Source organism: Prosopis cineraria, unplaced genomic scaffold (assembly GCF_029017545.1).
Source record: "Prosopis cineraria cultivar Desert tree isolate PC_DT_omini unplaced genomic scaffold, ASM2901754v1 PC1, whole genome shotgun sequence".
Taxonomy (NCBI): Eukaryota; Viridiplantae; Streptophyta; class Magnoliopsida; order Fabales; family Fabaceae; genus Prosopis; species Prosopis cineraria.
In genome coordinates, this window is record NW_026555332.1 from 37,418,315 (window position 1) to 37,435,749 (window position 17,435).

Consider the following 17,435-nt stretch of genomic DNA (forward strand, 5'->3'; position numbering starts at 1 on the left):
AGATCTAGATTTTAACTCAAAAATTCTTAACCATGAGTTTCACCTTAAGAAATATTCTATAATATTTTACCTATCCCTAAGAATTTTAACCTATATTTTTAATCCATCATATCATCAGATTAACTATCCTATAGAAAAATCCTAATCAAAATATTTACTCTATCCTACAAAATAATCATATCACTAGAAAGAGCTAATATTATTTAGAAAATAACTATAAAATTAATTTTGTAATTAAATAAATTTTTAAATGCTAATCTAAACAGGAAAGTTAGAACATACCTGAAGAAAAAAGAAAATAATCCCCCCTTGTGAGAAAACGCCGAGCAACGTGAGAGGAAGAGAGAAAATAATATAAAAGGGATTGTGAGTCCCAAAATTATATTAAAAAAAAACTATAGGTTTGAATTTAATTATTCAAACCTTTGGGCCAAAAGTTGCAATTTTCTCTAAATTGCATCTTAGCCTCTCATGCTTCCTAATGCACACACCCCCTCCTTTTTATACATGAAGGCACCTCTTCTCTTCCCTCATCTAACCAATGTGGGACTTAAAACAACAACCTTCCACCCCCTTTTTTTTGTTCCTTCTACCTTCTCTCTTTTTTTTTTCAACCACACATAAAAAAAATTATTTATGTATTATATCTTAACTAAATATTGCTTATGTGGTTTTAAATTTAAATTTTTAAATTCATAATTAAATACCTAACCATAATATTATTTCTAAATAACCTCAAATAATATAAATTCCTATTATTATCATTTTTTTTCTCAAAACCTAAATTCCACAATTTCTTTATTATATAAAAAATCAGGATGTTACAATTCTCCCCTCCTTTTAGAAATTTTGTCCTCAAAATTTAATAGATAAGCATAGAAACTATGTACCTAAGCAAATAAATGTGGATAATCTCGCCTCATACTCTCCTCGGTTTTCCAAGTAGCATCACCTAGGGCTCCACCCTTCCAAATCACCTTCACGAGTCGGATGGTCTTATTGCGTAGTTGTTTGTCCTTAAAGTCCTCAATTCGCTCCGGTTCGGATCTAAAGGTCAAATTCTCCCTCAATTCTACTTCTTCAGGTTCAATAACATGGGAGGGATCCGGGTTGTACTTCTTCAACTGTGATACGTTGAACACATTATGGATACCTGCAATCTGTGGAGGTAATGCAACTCTATATGCAGTAGATCCAATTCGCTCCAAGATCTCATACGGGCCCATAAATCTAGGTGTCAACTTCTTTGCCTTAATGGATCTACCAATGCCTGTCACTGGAGAAACCTTCAAAAATACATGATCTCCTACTTCAAACTCTAACGGCCGTCTCCTCTTATCAGCATAGCTCTTCTGTCGGCTCTGAGCGGTTAGCAATTTTTGCTTAATCATTGCAATCTTCTGGGTGGTCTGCTCTACAATTTCTGGACCAATGATACTCCTCTCACTTAATTCTGTCCAACACAAAGGCGATCTACACTTCCTTCCATACAAGGCCTCATAAGGCGCCATCCCAATACTAGAATGATAGCTGTTATTATAAGCAAATTCAGCTAATGGCAAATGATTATCCCAACTACCTGGTAGTTCAATGGCACAAGCTCTCAACATGTCCTCCAAAGTCTGGATCGTCCTCTCTGTTTGTCCATCTGTTTGGGGGTGGTATGCGGTGCTAAAACTCAGTCTGGTACCCATAGCCTTCTGTAGCGCACCCCAAAAGTTTGAAGTGAACCTTGGGTCACGATCTGACACAATTCTAGAGGGTATACCATGAAGTCTAACTATCTCCTTAATGTATATCTCAGCAAATTTCTCTAATGTAGAGGTAAACTTGATCGCCAAAAAGTGAGCTGATTTGGTGAGTCGGTCTACTATCACCCAAATAGCATCCTTACTCGAGGGTGTTCTTGGCAGTCCAGTGATGAAATCCATGGAAATATCATCCCATTTCCACTTTGGAATATCTAACGGTTGCAGTGTTCCAGCTGGCTTCTGATGTTCTATCTTTATCTTCTGACACGTTAAACATCTAGAAACAAATTCAGTTACATCTTTCTTCATTCCTGGCCACCACCAACCTCGCTTCAAATCATGGTACATTTTAGTTATACCGGGATGAATTGTATATTTGCTCCTATGAGCTTCTTCTAAAAGGATATTCCTCAATCTTGGATCATTAGGTACACAAACTCTACCTTTATACTTCATCACTGTGTCCTCAGAGATGGTAAAATTTGGGGCCTTACCTACCACTATCTCCTTCCTTATATTCCTTAAGTAGTCATCACTCTGCTGTGAGACTCTGAGATCTTCCCAAATTTGCTCTCAAAGTCTGCTACCTGGAGTGCGGCCATTTGATGTTCAATCACATCTACTGGAACATCATGAAAACTGTTCCACAAATGATATTCATGAACCATCAAATGTGCAGCATGAATAGTCTTTCTACTTAAGGCGTCAGCTACCACGTTAGCCTTACCCGGATGGTAATGTAATTCAAAGTCATAATCCTTCAGAAATTCCATCCATCGTCGCTGCCTCATATTAAGCTCTTTTTGATCAAATAAATACTTCAGGCTCTTATGGTCACTGAAGATTTGAAACTTAGATCCATACAAGTAGTGTCTCCATATCTTTAGAGCAAACACAACTGCAGCTAACTCCAAATCATGAGTAGGGTAATTTTCCTCGTGTGGTCTCAACTGTCTGGAGGAATAGGCAACCACTCGGTCATTTTGCATCAAAACACATCCTAAACCCTTTAAAGAAGCATCAGTGTACAGAGTGTACGGCACCACAGGGTCAGGAATAGTCAATACTGGAGTAGTGGTTAACCTCTTTTTCAATTCTTGGAAAGCAGCTTCACATTTGTCAGTCCAAATAAATGGGGCATCCTTCTTAGTCAGCTTAGTTAAGGGCATCGCAATTTGCGAAAATCCCTTAATAAAGCGACGATAATAACCTGCTAAACCTAAAAAGCTTCGTATCTCTGTAACAGATTTTGGCTGTTCCCACTTCATCACTGCATCAATCTTGCTAGGATCCACCGCAACTCCGTCTCTGGACACAACATGGCCCAAAAACTTTACTTCTTGGAGCCAAAATTCACACTTGTTTAATTTGGCATAAAGCTTATGTTCCCTCAAAACTTGCAAGACGATTCTTAAATGTTCACCATGAGCCTCCTCATCCTTTGAATAAATAAGAATGTCATCAATAAACACTACTACAAACTTATCTAAATAGGGTCGAAAGATCCTATTCATGTAATCCATGAATACCGCAGGAGCATTCGTAAGTCCAAACGGCATCACCATGAATTCATAATGCCCATATCTCGTCCGAAATGCTGTCTTAGGTATATCCTCTGCTCTCACTCTCAATTGGTGGTACCCTGACCTTAAGTCAATCTTTGAGAAAACTGCGGATCCCACAAGCTGATCCAGCAAATCATCGATTCTCGGAAGTGGATATTTGTTCTTGATGGTTACTTTGTTCAATTGTCTATAATCAATGCACAATCGGAGGCTTCCGTCCTTCTTCTTTACAAAAAGGACTGGAGATCCCAAGGTGAAACACTCGGTCTGATGAAACCCTTCTCAAGTAGCTCTTCAATTTGCTTTTTCAGTTCTGCTAACTCTGAAGGGGACATCCGATAAGGAGCCTTAGAAATTGGCCCTGTACCGGGTACCAATTCAATTGAGAACTCTACCTCGCGCTTTGGGGGTAAACCGGAGACTTCGTCTGGAAATACATCCGCAAATTCTTTGACAATTGGGATATTTTTCACGCCTTCATCAATCTCAGCTTGGATAGAGAAGAAAACCATGTAGGCCTGGCAACCCTTCTTCATACATCTATCAACTTGCGCCGCCGACAAGAAAACATGATCTTGAGTCTCGACTGGGGTCACCGACAAAGAAGATAAAGACACACTCCTCTCTCTACAATCTAGGATAGCACCATTTGCAGCCATCCAATTCATTCCCACAATTACATCCATACCTCTCAGTGGTAGGATAATTAAGTCCATAGTTGTTTTCCTATTTTTAAACTCGACTACTAGGTTAAGGCATGCCTTAGCAGTCCTTACAGATTCTCCCGCAGGAGTAGACACATTCATATCAAAAGGTAAAATACACACAGGCAAATCAAGGTTCTTTACACAAGTTTCAGAAATAAAAGAGTGTGTAGCACCCGAATCAAATAGTGCAACAATATCATGATGAAGGATTTTGATGTTACCTCTAATGGCATCTGGGGAGTTCATGGTGTCCTGAGTAAGAGCAAACACACGGCCAGAGACAGTAGGATGTTGGGAAGGGTTCTTCATATTTGAGCCCTGGTTGTCCCCACAAAACTTTGCAATGTGACCGGGTTTCCCACAAATGTAACAGACCCAGCACTGTCCGAAATGACGACGCCCGCATTTAGTGCACTGTTGAGAGCTCGCTGTACTCGGGGCAGGTGTAGATACTGTTGGGCTCCTCTGTGACCCGTGATAACTACTATGATAGCTCCTCTGTCCTTGGCCCCTTTGAAATGGACCCTTCTGCCTTCCTTGGTTCCATGAGCTACTCGAACCCTGATGGTTTTTCTTCATAATGCCTCCGGTGGGTCGAGGGTAGGTTGGGGGTCTACTATATGAATAACCCCTCTTCTCTCTCTCAACCTCCTTCTTACTGCGAGCTACTACTTGTAGTTTTATGCACATTTCATCATAATCTCGGATATCTAGATGAGCCAATTGTTCCCTCAATTCTGGTCTAGCCTTCTCCAATAAGCGCTTAGCCTTCCATTCGGAATCATCCCTATACTGCAGGTACGTGGAGTATCTAGATAACTCCTGAAACTTAGCAATGAATGTGTCCTCATCGAGGTTCCCTTGCTTAAAGGCATGGAATTCCGCTTCCTTCTCAGACCTTAACTCTGATGGAAAGTAATGCCTGAATAATTTTTCCTTGAATTCCTCCCAGGTGAGTGTAGAATCATCCCTGGGCCCTGCTGTCTCCCACCAATCTCTTGCTCCTTTCACTAGGAGCACTAATGCTACTTGTACTTTTTGATTGCTGGTGCATGTGACTACTCGAAAGATGGATTCGAGTCTCTTTACCCATTCCTCTACCACGGATGGTTTAAGGTTACCATCAAACGTAGGAGGGTTAAACTTCCTAACAGTTTCCCACACATCAGTAATGGTCGGTGGGGCTCTCTGTTCCTCCTGCCTAATTTCCTTCCTTCTAGACTCATGATCTCTCGGAGTGGCAGGATGTGAGGAACTGCCTTCCCCCACATGACTCTCAACATGAGCCCTATCTCCATTTTCAGTTACCTTTTGCCTCTTTAGCTCCGTCAACTCTTGTTCGTATCCTTGAACCTTGTCTGTTAATGTTTTTACAAGCATTCTCAATTCCGCCAAGTCAGGCTCCTCATTTGGCAGTGGCGGTGGTAGGTGCTCATGTTGGAATCCTGAGTTACCACGAGTAACAGGCATTTTCTCTCCCCTCCTAAAGGATACAAGATATAAATAATAAAATTAGCCTAGCTATATCATGGCCATACAATGAGAAGCACCATAACAATGTATATTGCCAACCGACTATATGCTCTGATACCAATATGTAACACCCTCAAATTTACAAACCAATTTTTCGCAAGTTATTAATTCAAGAAATCATTTTTTTTTTCATTGAACCCTTATCATACCCTTATCATGGTAGAAAAATTTCTACCATGATACATCCAAGACAATATACCACAGGTCTTAAAATATCTCAAAAAGCAATTAGAACCATGAGGGACAGACATGATCCTCATAGCATGTTATTTAAATTAGGTCATGAATCAAAAGGGACAGACATAATCCTCTTGGACATATAAATGCATTTAATAAAAAGGATTAGAGTTTACATGCTCCATAGACAAGATATGTCCTAAGTTGGCACAAGATACATTGTATAATCCAAAATAAGAGGCAACGTAAAAGATGGTGTCTCATACACCATAATTACACCTCTGGTGCTTTCTCGGCCGGATTCGCTCCTGTAAAAATATTAACCACGGGGAATGAGACTTAAAAGTCTCAGTAACCAAAAATTAATATGTAATGATGCATGCGGATGTAACTAATCATGCGATTGCTAAGTGGGCACACAAAACATTTAACCGAACAATATTTTCAAACAAACCGAACAAGTATTTAATTGCATGACTGCACCTTATATCCTCCTTTCACCATGCTCGGACGCCAAATCACCCGGCCAAAGGTGAGTTGGACCAAGCGACACGCCACTCATTGGGTCCAATGAGGGCTTACCACGTGGTAATAATTAACCGAACAGAAATTCCCATTAACACCATACATTAAAATACCCTGACAAGTCATGCATCATTCAAATATCCAAACAGGAATATATCCGAACAATAATATCTCATCATGATAAACAAAAATAAATTTTTAACCCACTTGGCAATAATTTCAAACAAGTATATACAGTATTTATTTTCAATAATTCATAATTTTTCCAAACAACAAAACAACACATAACCATTCAACAAATTATTTTTTTTTCATTGAACCCTTATCATACCCTTATCATGGTAGAAAAATTTCTACCATGATATATCCAAGACAATATACCACAGGTCTTAAAATATCTCAAAAAGCAATTAGAACTACGAGGGACAGACATGATCCTCATAGCATGTTATTCAAACCAGGTCATGAATCAAAAGGGACAGACATAATTCTCTTGGACATATAAATGCATTTAATAAAAAGGATTAGAGTTTACATGTTCCACAAAGAAGATATGTCCTAAGTTGGCACAAGATACATTGTATAATCTAAAATAAGAGGCAACGTAAAAGATGATGTCTCATACACCATAATTACACCTCTGGTGCTTTCTCGGCCGGACTCACTCCTGTAAAAATATTAACCACGGGGAATGAGACTTAAAAGTCCCAGTAACCAAAAATTAATATGTAATGATGCATGCGGATGTAACTAATCATGCGATTGCTAAGTGGGCACACAAAACATTTAACCGAACAATACTTTCAAACAAATTGAACAAGTATTTAATTTGCATGACTGCACCTTATATCCTCCTTTCGCCATGCTCGGACGCCAAATCACCCGGCCAAAGGTGAGTTGGACCAAACGACACGCCACTCATTGGGTCCAATGAGGGCTTACCACGTGGTAATAATTAACCGAACAATAATTCCCATTAACACCATACATTAAAATACCCTGACAAGTCATGCATCATTCAAATATCCAAACAGGAATATATCCGAACAATAATATCTCATCATGATAAACAAAAATAAATTTTTAACCCACTTGGCAATAATTTCAAACAAGTATATACAGTATTTATTTTCAATAATTCATAATTTTTCCAAACAACAAAACAACACATAACCATTCACAAACACACTCATCACAACACATTAATAATGGTTACCTTGTGTCTTGAATAACAAGTTCCCCTTCACAACTCCTTTTTCACCACTATCTTTGTCAATATAATCTACATAATTATTTCACAATACTATATATTAATTTTACATTAAAATAAATAACTCTAATTTAAAGAGTTAGAAAGTCTTAAATCTATAGTCCATATTAACACTAATTTAAGATTTATGCCTTATTTAACTTCCCAAATTCTTTTCTAAAATTCTCGTACCCTAATGAACTATTTTTTTTTATCCTCAATTCACTTCTAGTATCGCAATTTCATCCTTCTACATTCTAAAAATTTATCTAAAAATAAATTAAAAATTTTAGAATTATCCTGAAGCCTCAAATCACCTTTCTATAACCTCAAAAATACCTATTCATACTTAAATAAATATTTAATAATCATAGATTTATCCCTACATCTCAGATTCCACATAAATTCAACCATATAGATCTAGATTTTAACTCAAAAATTCTTAAACATGAGTTTCAACCTTAAGAAAATATTCTATAATATTTACTATATCCCTAAGAATTTTAACCTATATTTTTAATCCATCATATCATCAGATTAACTATCCTATAGAAAAATCCTAATCAAAATATTTACTCTATCCTACAAAATAATCATATCACTAGAAAGCTAATATTATTTAGAAAATAACTATAAAATTAATTTTGTAATTAAATAAATTTTTAAATGCTAATCTAAACAGGAAAGTTAGAACATACCTGAAGAAAAAAGAAAATAATCCCCCCTTGTGAGAAAACGCCGAGCAACGTGAGAGGAAGAGAGAAAAATAATATAAAAATGGGATTGTGAGTCCCAAAATTATATTAAAAAAAACTATAGGTTTGAATTTAATTATTCAAACCTTTGGGCCAAAAGTTGTAATTTTCTCTAAATTGCATCTTAGCCTCTCATGCTTCCTAATGCACACACCCCCTCCTTTTTATACATGAAGGCACCTCTTCTCTTCCCTCATCTAACCAATGTGGGACTTAAAAACAACAACCTTCCACCCTCTTTTTTTGTTCCTTCTACCTTCTCTCATTTTTTTTTTCAACACATACATAAAAAAAAATTATTTATGTATTATATCTTAACTAAATATTGCTTATGGGGTTTTAAATTTAAATTTTTAAATTCATAATTAAATACCTAACCATAATATTATTTCTAAATAACCTCAAATAATATAAATTCCTATTATTATCATTTTTTTTCTCAAAACCTAAATTCCACAATTTCTTTATTATATAAAAAATCAGGATGTTACACTAATCAAATTATAGAAAATTTTTTCAAATATTCAGAGAAACTATATCAAGTTACCCACGAACAAATACTGTTTTAATTAACTTACCAATTAAATAAAAAATAGTTAGACATGCAGTCTGCTCTAGACATGGATTAATAAAATTTCCGCCACTGGAATTTAATATATTTTCTTATGCATGTAGAAAGAATGCCTTCTTATGGATATAAAGAATATTCCTCCAATTCTCTTTATAAGTTATTATTATCAATATCAACTATACCAATATAAAAAAAATAGAATTGCGTACAATTTTAAATTTATTCTTATATAATAAATTTAAAAAGTGATATTATATTATCTTTTCTTCCTCCTAAAGGATAAGTTTTGAAATACTTTTCAAGTATTATCTAAAAAATTATATTGTAATTTATCAATGGGACCAAATAAATATTCTAAGAAGCATCTTATAAATGAGATGAGAGGAAGTATAAGCGAAAATTTACTACTTAAATATGTTTTCCTATGCATATAAGCAATAATTTTTTCACCTCTCCAATATATTTCGCAAATGAAACGAAATATCATTTACACAAGCAAAAACTAGTAGCCATGTTTACTACTTAATATATTTTTTACTGTTAAAATAAGAGTAGATATATTGTATGTGAACAATATATAACTACCAACTTTCTAAATGTTCACGTTCTTTCTTTGTATTTCTCTAATTTATCCTCATCCAAACATTAACAACTTGAATACTATCAATAAGCAATTTCCTATGGACAATATTATTCAGCAATTATAGCAACAAAAACTAACAACTACATCAATAAACTCTTCAGGCTCCAAACCCAAAACATTTATACATTTTATACATTATCAAATTGAAATTCTAATTTCATATTTGATCATACACAAAAGTAACTACCCGTACAATGCACGAGTAGTAAGGTCTAGTTTATATATATACTCTCTCTATTTTTATTTATAAGAAAAAGTGTTACTTTTTATTTTTTTATATAAGTAAAATCACATATTTTAATAAGCATTTATTATATATTTTTTAAATCACCCCTCATAATTAACATTAACGAGAAATAATTAATACATGCTTTTATAGATTAACATAAGGTATTTTAATCGAATTTTTTATTTTCAGACATAATTAATATGGTTAATTAACTTTTTTAAATTGTATGATCAACTTTTTTCTCTTAGGTGCAGCATTGGGGTGAATTTGCTACAACTTGTATTGTGACTGGTTTGCAAACTTAATGCTTTTTAATTAAGCAATGCTTTTAGAACCAGATTGAATGTTGAATCAAAAAAGCAGTGGTTCATGATTCATATTATGGTTAAATCAATGATGTAATAATTAAATAAGAATAATATTAAATGTAGATAAAAAATAAATATAAAAAAATCTATACTATGTTAATAAAATGACATAACATGACTGTAAATTAATAATATTATAAAATTATAATTTTATAATTTGTGAAATACAAGTGGATTTTGATTAAATTGATATAAGGATACTTAAAAATATATGTATTTGCATTTATAATTGTTAACATATTTATAAAAAAATAACTTCAAATCATATTTATATATGTAAATTGTTTAAAAAAAAGTTGACTTTTAGTAGAATTTAATTTTTAAATTTTTTAAGCCTTTTTTAACATTATATTTAAAATTGTTCAATTTTTTAAAAACTACTTTGATTATCAATTTAACTTGTGTTTTCAATTAAATAGTGGCTCAACTTCAATCCAATTTGATTCAATAATAAAAAAAGTTTTTTAATCCCAATTAAACAGTTAACAACTTCAGTCAATATTTTAATCATTCGATTCAGTTCGGTTTTCAAATTATAGGGCATTAGCTTGAGGGTTGTGTGAATGCCAATAATTTGATTGATCACGAGGGATTTATGTCAGCTTCATTCTTTTGTGGATATTTTTACAGGAAGTGAAGTCACTCGTTGTTAGAAACTCCTGCCCAGTTAAGTTGAATTGCGTGCAAAGAAATCATGTAAGGTAGACTGATAGAACGACAGCTCCTCTTGTCTTTTTTTTTTTTTTTTTGGAACTAGAAAATTAGTTAGTAACGACTGAGGGATCCAAATCGACATGGAACATGGCTGGCCACTAGCTTATAATATCTACATAAAATGACAAAATTTTCCTGCAATATATATACTTAGCCATGGCAGGCTTTTAGTCACCATCCATCTTGGAATGAGCACCCTATTGAAACCATGTTGTAAATCCTTGTAGTTTCTTTTCGGAACTCTTCAAAGACTCAATTTTTGTTGAAATAAAAATTATTTGCAAGTTATTATTATCATTATTATTAATTTTTTGCAACTCAATAAATGTTTTCTCCTATCTGGTTCACAACCAGGACTTCACTTCCAAAACCATTTTCTTTCTAACACTGTCAAAAAAATATATATATATATATATATATCAGAAGTTATAGTTGTGATACTAAGATCATCAATGATTCCCCACTAAGAATAAGAATCTTTTATTAGCCAATTAATTTGAGCTAATCTTTTCATAGTTTGCACGGTTTTGACAGTGGACAAGCATTTTAAAAATAATAATCATATAAGAAAAAGCTTTGTAGCCCCATGTCATTATCATTGGTTGATTTGCCTTTTGACCATTTGGTGGGAACTAGCCACGACTCTTCGGTACACAGTGTCCTTTTTTTTTTGGGGGGGGGGGGGGGAATGGAATCTTCAATGTTTGCAGAGAGTATCGTGATTACTTACATTATCCATTCCACGTGTAAGATCAGCTGATTTGTCTTTTCACCATTGGCGTATTTCATGCCACCTACAACTCCACACCTTATTTCCATTTGATTAATGTATTTGAAATGATAAATTCAACACCAGAAATAATAAACACGCATTTTTTATTACACCATCAACAAGTCTTCTCCTACAAAGTAAAGTTGCTTGCATGAATTATACCACACTGTAATATTTTATTATCAATCAAATCTTTATAAATATTGTAAATTAAGAGGTTGTTTAATAACTTTTATAAATGTTTTTTTTTAACTTCATCTGCATTTTTTTTTACAAGGCTCAATACTTTTATTTCACTATTTTTTGGTGTCTCTCATGATTTTCTTTGTGCATTTATCTCAAAATTTAAACAGAGGAAAAAAAAAAGAAGAAAACTACATGTGCATTACATTCTATTTGATAAATGAGTTATATCTATCATTACTTATAAATAATTTCACTTGTTATAAGTTTTATATTTGCTTATAATTCACTAACGTCCTAATTACACCACTAAATTTCAAGAGATTGCATTTTGGAGTTTTATCATTTATATATGCCATTTTTTTGTCATCACATTCACATCCCCCACCCCCAAACAAAAAAAGTCAAATTTGACTATCTCCCTAATTTTGATTGGTTAACCAATTTTTGAATAATTCTTTTGAAACCCATTTGTGATAGCCAAAATATGGTTTTGACAAAAAGTAATTTAAATTGGAAAATCCTGTTTGTAACGGGAAATCAAACAAGCTCTCACTCACTGTGATAGTGAATGACTGAATAAAGGATCGAATTTTCTTTAAAAAAAAAAAAATCAACCAAGGCATCTATTTCACTACTTTTCTTCTTCATCCACTCTTAGCTTTATACCTCTATTTGATATTTTCCCCAATCATATTAGCTTTCAAACACATTGTTCTAAGTTCTAACCCATAATATTTTTTCCCACGGTTATTTTTTTCCCTCATAATACTTTCACGATCAAGGAATCAGACCTTGCCCCATATACTTTGTGGTAATATTATTGTGCTTCGTTGATGACAATACTGTTTTTGGTTTAAAAAAAAAGAACATAACTGCTGGCCCATTTAGCTAATGGGTAATATACAATAAAAACCGTTTTATAGGCCCAAGTTTCAGACTGGACTCTGTATTGGGCTGAGAATCAGGGTTGTGATCAATATATTAGATTGGGCCTATATCCATTCGTCTTTTGTTTCTTCTTATTTTATTTTTTTCTAGTTAAGAAAATTACTTTTTTTTTTTCCTAAAATATATCATGAAGTCAAGTTTTCAACTATAAAATAACTTTTCAATGTTGTTGACTGGTCAGTTGTCATTATTTAAATAGCCCAAACCGTTAACCCATCTAGCATTGATCCATTCCAATGGGATATTTCCTCATTGTCATTTATTGTTTTTTTTTTGGCCAAGTCCTCATTGCGATTCATAATAGGCCAACCACAGCACAAACACTCAAAGCCAACTCCACGTGGTGATATATATATACACACACTACCTTCATTCTTATATATAAAAAAATTTTTAAAGGCTTTTTTATTTTTAAATATAAAAAATTATTAACATATTTTTTAATAAATAAATCATTATACCTTTATTAAAAATATAAGTACTCTTATTACTTTTTTTTAAAAAAATAAATTTATTTTTTATTTATAATAATTAAGAGTAAAATTAAAATGTTATTATACTTTTAATTAAATAATTAATTTTTATTATTTTTTGTGATTTGATTAAAAATATTTTATATATAAAAGATGGAGTATATAAGTGAACAAATAATCTTCATCCGCCTTGTATCAATAATAACAACGATGATGATAATGATCTTCACCAAAACATTGTTAGTTTGTAACTACAATTTGATTGGTGTTGACTAAATCGGAAACTGCTGAGAAAGCCAGCAACGCCCCGGGCCCGCAACTGACTTGCACGCGCCCACATTACATTCATGAACTTAGGCATGTTTATGTAACTTTTAGGCGCATTAATGAACTTAATAACATTCATTAAATTAAGTAGTGACAAAATTATTCGAGAGAGCAAAGAAGCAAGAATAAAAGAACACTCAAGGTCTGATTGTCAACCTATTTTGAGAATAATTTTTTATTTTTTAGAACAAAAAAAATTGTTTAATAATGTGTTTTTAAAAAATATTTTCGAAAACAAAAAAATAATATATTATTTTGAAGAATAGAAAAATAAAAATATCTTTTAGGTTATGGGATTATTGTTCTAAAGAGCAAAGAAGAATGAGAAAAGTACGCATTTTTATTATTTTTTTATTTTTAAAATATGTTTTATAAAACATCAATTTTTAAAATAATAAAAAAAACAATCACTGGTGAAAAATACTAATATAAAGCCCATTTTCTAAAACGGTTATAGCATATGCGATTTAGAAAGAAGAGGCACTAGCATGATCATAATTAAATGGTGTGTTTCAAGGCTTTCTAAACCGATTAAAATAAAAACCAGTTTAAATAATATTTTTTAAACCGGTTGACAATATAACTAGTTTGGAATACGTGACTATTTTTTTAAAAAAATTATACTTTCTAAATTGGTCAAATATGAACCCAATGTAGAAATATTTACATTTTCTAAAAATTAATTTTAAAAATTATTTTCTAGACCGGTTTGGTATAAAAATGGTTAGAAAATGATATAATAATTATTTTTAAATCTGAAAAATTACTTTCTAGACTGGATTTTAATCTTAACCGACTTAGAAAGTCCTTGTAAAAGCCTTATTCGCTCTGTTTTCTCATCAGTTCGTCTTCCCTCCCTATTCGAAATTTTAGAATGTTGCACTTTTCTCAAATTTCATCTTCCCTCCCCATTCAAAATTTCTGAACGTTGCACTTACCATCGTCTTCAATCTATCTACTTTGTCCTCAAATTCTATCTGGGTTCCTGTTCATTGTTGGCGTTGTCTTTGTCTGAAGCTTGGATTCCTCTTCATTAGAGCATATTTGTGTTGTGGCTCCGAGGTTCTCTTCTTCGTTTGAAGCTTAGGTTCTCTTCGTTTGAAACTTTCTCTACTTAGGTAATTTTAAATCCACCCCATTGTTCTATTGCTCTTCTGGGTTTTGTGGGTTCGAGCTTTTGGGTCCGAACAATTCTTTCAATTAACTAATGAATGAATGCTTGTTATTCCTCTTCTGCTCATGTTCTTCTAGGTTGCTCTTATTCTTCAAGCTCTATAACCTTTAGATTCCTTGTTCCTTCAACTCCTTCTTGTGTGGCTTTCTTTTGCCTTAGGTTTCAAGTTGTTTTTTTAATTTTAATTAAAATTGCTTAAATTATAAACTGAAATGCTTGGGATTGTTGTTGGCTGAGTTGAAATTTTGTCTAAAACTTGCTCTTAATCATAGTCTAACTTAGTTAAGGCTTGAATTCTAACTGAAATTATATATAATCTTGATTGTTGCTACTGAAATACTTGGGATTGTTACTGAATGAGCTTGAATTATGGATTGTGACTTTTTATTTGAATTTGGGTGTAGCTTGAATAATGGATAAGCCAACTTTTAAGCATAACTTTGTTGAAATTTTTATAAACTTGTAATTTACTAATGAAATTTTTGTTTAATTTTTAGAGATTGCATGAGTAATTGCTAAATTTGTTAGCTTATTAGTTAAATTTGTTAAGAATTGTTGTTGTCTCAAATATGACATTGAATTTTTTGTGACTTTTAAATTGAATTGTTATGCTTTCATGACTGGTTTATTTTTTATAATTTGGTGAAGTGTTGGTAGAAGAGGCAAGAGGCCTTTAAGGATTGCATGACTAATTTTTTGTCTCTTAAGGCCATATTTTCAATTGTTAAATTATTGGATAGTCCAATTTTTAAAGGAGACTCTGTCAGAATTTTTAAAAACTTATTATTTGGCCCTTTTCTTTATATGAAAGGGGCTAAAGAATATAGAGTTGGCTTCTCTCCTCACACCTGTTACATAGAGGGAAGCTAACTTTAAAGAACATTGCTCAGTGTTCTTCAAAGAATTGAAAATTTCCAGCTTAAATTGAAAATTATAGAAATGAGCAATAATAATATCTCAACTTTGTTACATTTTAGGAATTTAACCATGGATTGAAGTTGAATAAATTCTAAATGATATACCAAAGAGTATGATAATTTGTAGTTATTTAATTTGTAGTAGTATAGTGGACCAGTAAATATCCCTTTATTACAAAGCATTATTTGTCATGTTTAATTTGTAGTTGTTGACTTTGTTATTTTGTTGATATGGTTATGAGGACATACCAGCATGTCAAATTAGGAAAGCATACCTATGAGATTAAAGACCCTATATGGATCACACTAAAGGTAAGAGCATATTTCTTTGGAAATTTTTTTTTGCCAAAAGTTTCTTTGGAAATTAACCTACTTGATTTTAAAAAAATACTCATTTTGTTGTTCATTTGCAAAGTCGTAGATAGCTAAAGAAATCTTAATTATGCTGCTTGTATGTGATGCGGCACATTTTTAACATCATCAAGCATGGCATGACTTGATTCACCTAAAAAGTAAATGTATTGCTTTGGTTTTTTTTGTTGGTCCATCTACTTTGGTCTTTTCTTCCTTTAGAATTTACTAATATTTTAATTTTCTTTTCAGACGTTCAAGCTTACTGAACCATTTCCTGAGGAGGACATTAATGAGATCAAACAATGGTGAATAGAGTTTTTTATAAAGCTTCACATGAGGTAGTACATATTTTTTATGAAGGTTTTTTTTAATAGTTTCATTAGTTTGTTGCAATTGTATGTAGTTTGATTAGTTTATGATTTATAAGTTACATATTTGAATTGAATATTATTTCAATTGATTCATTTATATTTATCATTCGATTATAGTAAATTAGACTGGACTAGTTAATTTTATTTGCAAGCAATATTAAACATTTGCCTAGTAAATAGGGGTTTATAGCTAAAACAAAGGAAAATATTGAAAAACAATATTATTTCTTAAACTGATTATAACCATAACTGGTTTAGAAATTTTATATTCTAAACTGGTTATATTAAAAAATGGTTTAGAATGTTGACATTTTAAACTAGTTTTCACCATAACCTGTTTAGAATGTCAACACTCTAAACCAGTTATATTATTCAAACTGGTATAGAATATGTATTATTTTCTTTTTCCCTTTTTTGTTGGACAATTTTCTAAGCCGAGTAAAAAACAAATTTAGAAAGTTATTTTTTACACCAGTTATACAATTGGTTTAGAAAGTCTAAATTTTCTAAACCGACCTTATTTAAACTAGTTCTACAATTAAAGACTATTATGGAAGAACAATTCAAATATGAGATACTATGCTAGGATATTGTATTTTGGTTCTTGGTGGAAATTGGAACAATTGCCTGGCTTTAGTGTAAAGCGCATATCATAATAGTTGTCCTAGCATTTAAAATTTTTAAGAGTTGTACAATAAGCAATAAAGAAGTTGCACTAGAACGAATTTGCTTCTATGAAAGTATTACAATGTAATCATTTTGAAGAGAAGTTACATGAGAAGCTTTGAACCTCTGTCCTCTGTTGTCCTCCTCAGTTTGTAGTTCATTGCTAGTGTGGTTGTGTGTATGTGTCGTGATTGCTACTACTCCCCTTTGCCATCGGTCCTTTGCTTTTCCTATTTTCAAGTAGTAGCTGAGTCTTCTCCTTCTTCCTTTGTTTTGCTGCCAAGCCTTCTCTTTTCTCTTGGAGTAGCATCTTGACTAGACCTTTACACATCTTGCACCACCACTATGTCCATCGCTGGTGCATCTTGGTCATAGTTTGCTATTGTTACAACATTTCTAACCGTAAAAAAAACATAGCCCTTCTGTTCTTTGAATTCTCTGTCCTTCTTCATTTTTGTGT

At 32.6% G+C, this 17,435-nt stretch overlaps 1 long non-coding RNA gene across 1 annotated transcript; it reads right to left on the minus strand.

Annotated features, from left to right (window-relative positions):
- Window positions 1-6,804: 6,804 nt before the first annotated feature.
- On the minus strand, window positions 6,805-8,369 carry LOC129306459 (uncharacterized). Its single transcript, XR_008592215.1, has 3 exons — window positions 8,206-8,369; window positions 7,475-7,540; window positions 6,805-6,925 (listed from the first exon to the last, which is right to left on the minus strand). It is a non-coding gene; the product is annotated as an uncharacterized LOC129306459 (long non-coding RNA).
- Window positions 8,370-17,435: the final 9,066 nt, after the last annotated feature.